Below are 10,780 nucleotides of genomic sequence, written 5' to 3' on the forward strand. Positions count from 1 at the left end.
TCAGCATGCTATCCAGGGAGGAACTCTCCTTATGGTTTTAGTAGCACAGGCCAGCCAGGAAGGGAAATGCTACTTCTATTTTTAGCAGAACTGCACTCTTGTGTGATTTCCCGTACTTTTAACGTTTGACGCAACACCAATACATTCTTCAGCTACACCCATCATCACCAATATCCCCTATCAACAATTACAATTACAGCATTTAAACATCACATTCATTTTCATTATATTTTATGTATGGTGGGAAACTCTTCAGTATAGTAGCCTGTTATTTAAGTTTATGGATTAAGCTATATGATTTATCTTCTACATAGTGCCTAATTTTCATCTTTGCTTGGCTCTGCGATAATTACTACATGTTAGTGTTCTCCTATTAAAAGATACTACAGTAGTTGCCCCAAGCACAGAAGTATCACTATTAAAGGCTGCAGTATTCCAGAAATTGCTTTGAGCGTGCTTTCTAACCATCGTAAACAACGTGTGTGTTTTCTTTCCAAATCTAATGTTTCGGAGAGTTTCAGCCTCCTTTTCCCTCTCTCCTCACCCTTTTTGCACCAGGGACATTCAAAAAATAGCTCTTGGGCCTAGCACAAGCCAACTATATGGGAGGAAATTTCCAATCTGTGCAGAAGGAGAAAGGGAACTGGAGGAGGCGATATCATAACAAACTGGAAATGAGACTCATTTTAGGAGGCTAAAGAAGCTGGACACCCCCTTTTGAACTTCCTAAGCCTTAATTAATTGTTATGTTTTTCATATGCAAAGAGCAAAACATGCGCATTTAACATGGATGACTTTTACTTCAGATTAGATAAAGCAAAAGCAAATGCAGTGTGAGTGTGAGAGTCAGAGAGAAAACAGTGGCATGTAACTTACTCTGTAACAGCAGCCATCTTGAGTTCCCCGATTCCTACTCCTCTCAGCAGCAGACAGGAAGTGAGACTTTACATTTAAGGATGAATGTAGTGCGGTGTGGGACTCTGCGGTTGACTCAAGCGGTTAGCAGGGGTAGGAGCTCTACAGGGGGATGCTGATTGATTCCTGCTGACTCCCTAAGGCAGGCCTGATTATTACTGTTTATTTCTGGTGACATCCACAGTTGTGCTAGTAGCCTTCCAAACAAAGACAGAGGCATGGTTAGCTGTCTCGGGCGTGGGATGGGGGTAGGGGGTCACACAATCTAAAGCCAGACAACCAATAATCAGAAAACAGGTTATGAGAAGCTCAACAACAACAACTATGTGTCAAATTCACAAATATATGTAAATAGGAAATGTAAATTATACCCTATGTACTACTCTGGCATGACATTGGCAGGTAGCAAATTTCCCACTGGGATCACAGTAGAGATGGGGCTTCTGGAGGGACCAAAATGCATGGAGAGTCAGGGCGGTTGTTCCATACACAAGGGTCAGCACAGAGATGTTGGTGTGAAAAGCAGGTGTGGTTCATTACTCCAAGGCCTGGTCCCCACTAAGCCCCCACTTCGGACTAAGGTACGCAAATTCAGCTACGTTAATAACGTAGCTGAATTTGAAGTACCTTAGTCCGAACTTACCGCGGGTCCAGACGCGGCAGGGAGGCTCCCCCGTCGATGCCGCATACTCCTCTCGCCGAGCTGGAGTACCGGCGTCGACAGCGAGCACTTCCGGGATCGATCCGGGATTGATTTATCGCGTCTAAACCAGACGCGATAAATCGATCCCAGAACATCGATTGCCTGCCGCCGGACCCTCCGGTAAGTGTAGACGTACCCCAAATGTGACAGATGGGAGGTGAGGGTGGCTCTTAAAGGAGAGGGAATGAGGACACAGGAAATCCTGGAGGAAAATCCTTGAAACACCAGCACTCAAACAGGAAGATTGTACTGAGGCTTCTGCTGTATTAAAACGTGCTACTAAAGCCAAACACCAGGAAGAGTGCATCTCGATCAGTGACTCAAGGTCTGTGTGCTGTGCTGAGGACTGGGAGCAACTGTGCCTATCTATGGAGTAGTACCCAGCGAAGTAGGATTGTGACATCTACCCTGCACTCAATGCTACCTGCACCACACATCTGAACTCTGACAACATGTATTCACTGGGGCAGAGCCTCAGCTAGTGTAAATTGTCACGTCCATTGATTTGGCGCTATGAAAATGTACATCAGCTAAAGATCTGCCCCACTAATCCCTAATTTCATGGACATTTTAGAGAATGACCTGAACTCAAATGCCAGCAAGGATGAACCCCTTAAAGCTTTCTGGGCCTTCAGAATTTGGAGATGGACCTAATTTCTGCAGCTGAGGTCCATATATAATCATAGCAAAGAACTGGAAGAGTTCAAGGACTGAAAAGAGAAGTGCAAGATGTGGGAGGAACTTATGCAGGTCTCATAGGAAAGCCAACATGTTAATGCACACACATTTATAGTGTTGAGGAAAAGGTTTATTTTGTAAGTTAACTCTTTCTTTTGCTCTGTTCCAAAAGCAAGCAAAGGAAAACAGCACTGTAGTAATCCAGTCCCGACCCTTTCAAATATTCTAGGGTCAGTGCGGCCGAAGGCAACTGGCATAGTGCCTGCGACAGGTACACTGCAGTATCTGGCATATCCAGGTAGTATGAAAGAAATATGTATAAAATATCAACAATGCTAGGAGGATGATCAAGCACTGTAAAAGTTTGAAATTGAGCTCCGGAGGTTTCCTGCAGTGAGAGAGAGAGAGGGAGAGAGAGAGACACACACAGAGATAAAAAACATTCAGGCAAGACAACACAGAATCCTAGAAATAAAGGTCTATTAAATTATCTAGTCTCTTCCTTCACTCTTACCCTACCTGGCTAATGAAAGATTCTTCCTTCCTATTATTATTTGTATTACAGTAGATCCTCTTGCTGAGATCAAGACTGTACTGTGCTGGGTGTTGTCCAGCACATAAGAGACAGTCCTTGCCCACAAAGAGTTTGTAATCAAAATATATGAGACAGTTTGAATGGGAGGAAGTAAGTGGTATCCACATTTTACAGATGGGGAACTGAGGCATAGAGAGATTATGTGACTTGTCCAATGTGGCACAGGAAGCCAGGAGACTAGTGCAACTTTCTGGGAAGAAGACGATGCTCGCCGTTGTGCAAGAGTGATTGCAAAGGGGAGTATTGCATTGGCAGTGGCAGCATTTTAGGAGAATCTTGAAGGAACCTACCCAGCCTAGGCAAGGAAAACGTGCACTGTAAACATTTTACCAATGGATAAACTGAGGCATAGCACTGTTATGTGACTTTTGCAAGGTTACACAGCAAATCCAGTGGAAGAACTGGGACAAGAACCCAGGCACCCCAAGTCCCAATCCCTTATTATCTCGGTCCCCTAATTTTAAATACAATTTTATTTTCCCTGCTGTAGGTATTATCCCACATTGCCTCTCCAAAGAAGTTCCATCCAGTGCCAATCAGGATAGCCTTAATCCCATGGCTCTCAAACAAAAGCTAAACCAAACTGGATATAATCAAAACATTTCACCCACCTGAGCAAAGAGAGCCTTTTGCTTAGGCAGCTATTCACTAATTTCTCAAGCTGCAAAGGAATAAAACAGAATCAGGGAAAGAGGAGGTGTAAATTGCTTTGAAATCATGTTTTCTCCTTTCAAGGAGAACAAATAAATAACTAAACACTGCAGAGTTATAAATCTCAGCCATTCGATAGCGATTAGCAATTGGGCAAGTTTAAATGCAGTAATTCCAACACAGGGGGTGGGATGATGCAATAAATCACAAGAGTTAAAAAAAAACGAGTCACATAAGAGTTTGGTTTGCATTTTCTCCAGGCTAGGGCACAGGAGCAGCAAGAGGGACATTAGCATAGTCCAGTCTTACCAAGTTTGCTTTGGCCACCTTATGCATTGGTGATTCCGAGTGGACCTCCTTCTGCTCCATTGGCTGGCTGTGAAAAACAAAGACACCAAAATAGAATCCAGCTGACTCTTCTGCAGCTGCATCAGCTCAGATCGGCAGTGCTAACGGGAACAAAAACTATGCCTCAGTAAAGAAAGAAGCTGTGACCCAATGATGCGCAGGCACAAATATAGAGATTGCGAAGGGGGTGTTTTTACACAATCACTTTTGAGCGTATCTGTGCCATTTTAGGCAAAACAAGAAAGCGGAGAGGAGGTATGGGGGGCCGAGTCTGTCATGAGCCTCCTTATTTGCAGGATTTCATATTGGATGTGTCATTTTATTTTATTCCCCTCCAGGGGCGTGCACAGGAATTTAAATCTGACCGCTTCTGGAGGGGCACATTACAGCAGCGGCTGGGGGTTGGTTCAGCATCTGGGGGCTGGAGCAGCGAATGGCAGTCAGCCGCTGGGGCTAGAGCAGCAGCTGGGGCTGGGGCAGAAATAAATATTTTTAGATGAATAAGTGCACAACCCTGTTTCCCTCCCCCTCAATTTCTCTCCCTCTTGAATCTCAAGATATTGTTTTTAAAGGTACAAGCATTTGGTTTAGCAGCAGGGTGGGGAAAGAATCATCCATTGACCCACAGGCCTAGACATGAGCAGGGAAACCTTTACTGAAGACACTCCAGCTCTCAAAGGGCCCCAGACCCCAAGTGCAATCTCATCCCTCAGCCATGTAGACTGTGGGGAAGCAGACAGGACCTCCCAGATTGAAGCCAGCTTCAAAAAGCAGTAGTGGAGCAAGGAGAGGCCCATACACTGCACCTTCATGAACACCAATGATATCAGCAGACCACACTGTACAAGTAGAACTCTGGACATTCTTTTCTGTCTGCTGATTGGTTGTCTAATATACACACGGTCCCAAGGACATCCCAAAGTTCATTCCATATGTTCTTTTCATCCCTCCAAGTGACCTTGTCCCTTGGTGCTGGGAATCGCTGGATTTCATGTGCTGCCTACCAAATGGTGCTGCACATACTCTAAACTTCTACTCACTAAAACATGACAGTGCAACAGTGAACCAGGAAAACAATGTTTTACTGGGGAAAAAATACTTGAGAAGGGACCCTTTCGGAGGGGCTAATGTTCACTGCAGATATATACACAAATGGGTACATTTCTCTGTGCTTAAAGGTATTTGAGCAAGAAAATAAGCAAGTGGGTGCTAACAGGCAACACTTGAGCCCTGGTTTTATTGAACTCATGGGACTTATTTTTGTGCTGCATGATAAGCAAAGGGTGGGTGGGGCGATACGTCCAGTGCTTAGAATCACATGGCTAAGACTGTGTATTTAGAACCAAAGATGGCCATGAAATGATCATTTGGTGTCTTAGACCTTGGAGATTTTGAATGTGTATGTGTGTGAAAAATTACAATATGAACGCGAGAACTTGGAGGCAGCTTCTATGAGACACTGGTGGCTAAAAGAAACACAGCCATTTTACAGGTGCTCTAAAAGTGACACTACCTGTCTGACAGCTTTGCTGCTGCTTTTGCAATTTTTATCCATCCTTCTTCAAAGTACTAATATGAATTAGGTGCACAACGTAAATGAAATAGACTAGAAAAGGGTATCCTGAGTCTTTCCCTCAGATTTCCTTCCCCAGATTTCCTTCCCCAGACAGATTTTCCTTCCCCAAATCTTTCCTGACCACCCATATAAGTGTAAATTGAAACTTCTGTTCTGTTAGTATTTAAGCTTTTGCAGGTAGGGACCAAGTTCGTCTATGCTTTATAAATGCCAGTTACCTGCACGATGCTTTGCAAAGGCATAATAATAATAATAATTAAAAACAACAAATGGCAGCTAATTCAGGAATGAACTACCTGAAAGTATTTTGGGCACTATTTTTTTAAGTAATCATAGAATCATAGAAAAGTAGGGCTGGAAGGGGCCTTGAGATGCCATCAAGTCCAGCCCTCTGCACGGAGGCAAGACCAAATAAACCTAGACCATCCCTGACAGGTATTTGTCCAACCTGCTCTTAAAAACTTCCACTAATGAGGATTCCATAACCTCCTTTGGAAGCCTATTCCAGAGCTTAACTATCCTTATAGTTAGAAAGTTTTTCCTAATATCTAACCTAAATCTCCCTTGCTGCAGATTAAGCCCGTTATGTCTTGTCCCACCTCCAGTGGACATAAAGAACAATTGATCACTGTCATCTTTATAACAACTCTTTAGTGATCTGAAGACTTATCAGGTCCCCCTCAGTCTTCCTTTCTCAAGACTAAAGATGCCCAGTTTTTTTAAAGTTTTTTTCATGGGTCAGGTTTTCTAAACCTTTTATCATTATTGTTGCTCTCTTCTGGACTCTCTCAAATTTCTCCACATCTTTCCTAAACTGTGATGCCCAGAAATGGACACAATACTCCAGCTGAGGCCTCGCTGGTGCAGAGTAGAGCAGGACAATTACCTCCTGTGTCTTACATACAACACTCCTGTTAACACACCCTAAAATATTAGTCTTTTTTCAACTGCATCCCATTGCTGACAATTTGTGATCCCCAGGATCTTTTTCTGCATTATGACTGCCTCGCCACTTATTCCCTATTTTGTAATTGTGCATTTGATTTTCTCTTTCTAAGTGAAGTACTTTGCACTTATCTCTATTGAATTTCATCTTGTTGAATTCAGACCAATTCTCCAATTTGTCAAGGTTGTTTTGAATTCTAATCCTGTCTTCCAAAGTGCTTGCAACCTCTCTAAGCATGGTATCATCTTCACGTTTTATAAGCACACTCTCCACTCCGTTATCCCAATCGTTAATGAAAATATTGAATAGTACCTGCCCAGGACTAACCCCCACAGGACCCCACTAGATACACCCTCCCAATTTAACAGCAATCTATTGATAACTACTCTTTGAATATGGTCTTTTAACCAATTGTGCACTCACCTTATAGTAATTTCATCTGGACCACATTTCCCTCATTTGCTTATGAGACTGCCATATGGGACTGTGTTAAAAGCCTTACTAAAATACAGCTATATTACATCTACTGCTTCCCCCCACATCCACTAGGCCAGTAACCTTGTCAAAGGAGAAAATTAGGTTGGTTTGGCATGATTTGTTCTTGAAAAATCCATGTCGGCTATTCCTTATAATCTTATTGTCATCCAGGCGCTTACACATTGATTGCTTAATAATGGATTGCCAATACTTACAATGCAATTAGTTCAAATTTTTTGAGCTCCTCTTGCAGGTGGTTTATTTGTGTCTGAAGATCCTTAAAAGTTAAAAAGAAACCAAACGCACACAATTGTGCCTTTTTCACATTTGGAAATTCACTAGTTGAGTGCTCAATACAAGTCAAGTTTCCATTCATTAGCAAAACACTGACATCAATATGATCCTTGTAAATATTCATGTCTCAAACAGACTATGATAAACAAACGAATAGGAACTCCCATCCTTGATCCCCTGTGCTCACCATATTACCACGCATTTCCGGGGCCACACACTTTAAAGGTAAAGTTACTGCTTTCTGCATGGTGGTGATGGATAAAAGTGCTCTCTATTGTATGCCTTTGAGGCCCTACAGAGGTTATTGCGATGAAAATTCCCTTACAATAAAATCTATATTACATTTTATCCTGTTGTTTCATAGTTTGTCATTCTTGTTATTCATTTTGGGAAGGGCTGAGATGCTCTAGGGATAAGGGTCTTATAACTACCTAGACAGACAGAAAGAGAGCTTATATTTTGACTGGTAATAGGATTTTATACCTCTATAATTTTTCCCTGTTCTGCCACTGTTCCTCTTGTTTCAGATATTTGGTGCTTTTCCTGAAAATAAACAAAAAAACAGATACATGTTGCTGGAGGAAAAACTTCAGTTGCTTCTTTTGTTCTTAAAACATTTATTACTCTTAATTATACATTTCTTAAAAGGAATAGCTATTAGCACAGCTCAAGTGTAGCAGTTTTCTACCTATCAGTAGTTCTTTAATAATTACAATTTACACTGAAATAGTAACTATCACTCAAGGATCTCAAAGTATTTAAAGATTAATTAATCCTCACACTCACACTGTGAGATGGCTAAGTATTACAACACCCATTTCTCAGCTGGGTAAATGGAGACAGGTTAAGGTCACTAAGTCCTCCAAGGACACTCTTGTCCAAAGTCATCCAAGTCAGTGCAGACAATAGAATGTAAAGTCCCGGTTTCTTGGGCCCATACTCACAAACACATGCATTCAGTGGCAGACTATGGAGAAATTGAATAAATCAGTCAATCTTGTTCCTCCTCACTTTTTGAAACACACAGTAGGTTTGGGACTCTGAGGGTATGTCTACACTATACACATTGTGGTGGTTCAGCTGTAGCACTGCAACTAGGCCACTGTAGCACTGCAGTGTAGACATTTACTACAGCAATGGAAGGGGGGTTTCTATCACTGTAGTAAACCCACCCCTTGATAGGCAGTAGTTAAGTAAGTGGAAGAATTCTTCCATTGACCTAGCTGTGCCTACAGGGGGGGTTAGGCTGACCTAGTTATGTTGCAGAAGGTGTGACATTTTTCACAGACCTGACTGAAGTAGCTAGTTTGACCTAAGTTTTAGGTGGATCCAGGCCCAGTTAGCATTAAATCCTTCCTACAGTACTACTCTGCAGACTTGTGAGCTTGGTACATGGCGACCAGAAGAATCAGTGTTTCCCTTTCTTAATGTGAAGAACTGAAACCACAGCCATAGGTACAACTTCACAACCTTGACAGAGACCCTGCTTTGACCAGTACATAATTTTACTGTTTTGATAAAGAAAAAAAAAAGCACTCTTCCTTACCAAAAACGAACATTAAAACCTACAAACTAACCAAAGAGGGAACTTCCATCAGACCAAAATGCTCCATCTTAACATTGTGTTCAGGGGTGCTGGAACAATGTGTATAGTGGGGGTGCTGAGAGCCATTGAAGCAAACTGTAAACCCTATATATGACGGAAATCTCTTCAAGCCAGGGAATGCTGCAGCACCCCCAGCACACCTAGTTCAAGCAATTATGATTGTGTTTATTCAAAGTAATTTATGAGGTAACTAGATGGGATATAGAATACAGAGATTTTCACATTATGTGACTCATTCAAATCCTGTGTCTAGAAAGTCAAGGCCCAGATTTTCAAGACCTCCTTCTTTGTAGAGGCAAAACAGGCTGTTAGCCATTGAGGTGCTAATATTTGTGCCCATGATGAAATATGAGAGCAAAAACTGTGAGTTCTGTTTTTGCAAGTTCAAAGTATGACTGCAAAATGAGTGGCCAGGCAGAAGCCTGACTGAAAATCTGGGCTCAGACGTTGCCATTGTTCAGTTCCCAATGTGAAACTGGTGGTCCTAGTCCATTTCCTAATGGAGAAGAGCACAAGTCACAACAGCAATTTAATCTAATGATCCCTTCTTGATAGTATCAGAAAAAAGAATAAGGAATCAGTGGGTCATGGAGACTGAACTCCCCTCTCATCCAAATGTCTTGTCTACACTAGATTTGTCCATATAATTTCCCACCATTGCAGCACAGTTAGCGCAGTTACACTAGTGATAGCATTGGTGGGGGAGCTAGTTGTAGTCAGGTCAGTAATAGCCATTGATGTTTTGATCTCTGTGTTGTCTACACCTGCAGGGGTAAGCTACACTGGTTGAGCAACAAGGAAGTTTATTGTGCTGCTGCTATATGTGTTCTGTGGATAGAGGACTTCAGTCTCTAAAGCAGAGAGGCTGGCACTTTTACAAGCACTAATCTCTCAATATAAGACGATTTTTAATAGTCTTACTGCAAGTTATGACACTCAGAGATTTCTGCCACAAGAATTAATTTCCTCCTTCAGAAGTAAAGGCATGTCTTGTTACCTTTATAATGTCCTCCTTCTTGTCTTCCATCTCCCTCTCGCACTCCCGCAAATACATCTAACAAAAAAAAAGGGGGGGGGGGGCATGTGAAGTTGAGTACGGTCAAGCACAGAGAGAAATCATTGGTTTATCATAATGGCTCATTTGGGAAAATACAATTCTATCTTCAACGTGTTCCTGTAAACACATACTAAGGAAAACTCTCTCCACAGGACTTCTTCATTGTAAGTATATCCTGTGTTTTATTATTTTTTAAAAAATTATTAATTCCTTTCCACGTTAGTTGCTTGCCAAAGTCTTTTGTTCTGGAAGAAGGGAGATGCTCCATATGTTTATAGTTCACAATAGCTCCTTTCACATTACAAGTATATGTAGGAAATATATGTGACAGTCAGTGGAATAGAAAACAGGGCTCCTCCTTGCTTTTACAGGTAGCAGCAACTAAAGTCTACATGCATGCCACGTACATGCCACAGATGAAATTCCTTGAAGACATGTGCAACATACTACACTTACAAAGGAACATTCAAATGCACAAATACAAAATGGGGAATACCTGGCTAGGCAGTCATACTGCAGAAAAGGATCTGGGGTTATAGTGGATCACAAATTGAATATGAGCCAACAATGTGATGCAGTTGCAACAAAGTTAATATCATTCTGGGGAATATTAAGAGGAGTGTTGTATGTAAGATAGGGGTGGACAAACTTTTTGGCCTGAGGGCCACATCTGGGTATGGAAATTGTATGGCGGGCCATGAATGCTCACAAAATTGGGGGTTGGGGTGTGGGAGGGGGTGAGGGCTCTGGCTGGGCATGCGGGCTCTGGGGTGGCGCTGAGGATGAGGGGTTGGGGGTGCAGGAGGGTGCTCCAGGCTGGGACAGAGGGGTTTGGAGGGCAGGAGGGGGATCAAGGCTGGGGTAGGGGGTTGGAGCATGGAAGCAAGTCAGGGGTGCAGGTTCCTTACCTCAAGCAGCTCCCGGAAGCAGTGGC

At 42.4% G+C, this 10,780-nt stretch overlaps 1 long non-coding RNA gene across 1 annotated transcript; it reads right to left on the bottom strand.

Moving 5' to 3' along the window:
* Nucleotides 1–876: 876 nt before the first annotated feature.
* On the bottom strand, nt 877–9,845 carry LOC122174692 (uncharacterized). The gene is made up of 5 exons (XR_006176853.2): nt 9,787–9,845; nt 7,667–7,726; nt 3,852–3,918; nt 3,503–3,552; nt 877–2,684 (listed from the first exon to the last, which is right to left on the bottom strand). It is a non-coding gene; the product is annotated as an uncharacterized LOC122174692 (long non-coding RNA).
* Nucleotides 9,846–10,780: the final 935 nt, after the last annotated feature.

The sequence above is a fragment of the Chrysemys picta genome, chromosome 2, assembly GCF_011386835.1.
Source record: "Chrysemys picta bellii isolate R12L10 chromosome 2, ASM1138683v2, whole genome shotgun sequence".
NCBI classification, from domain to species: Eukaryota; Metazoa; Chordata; order Testudines; family Emydidae; genus Chrysemys; species Chrysemys picta.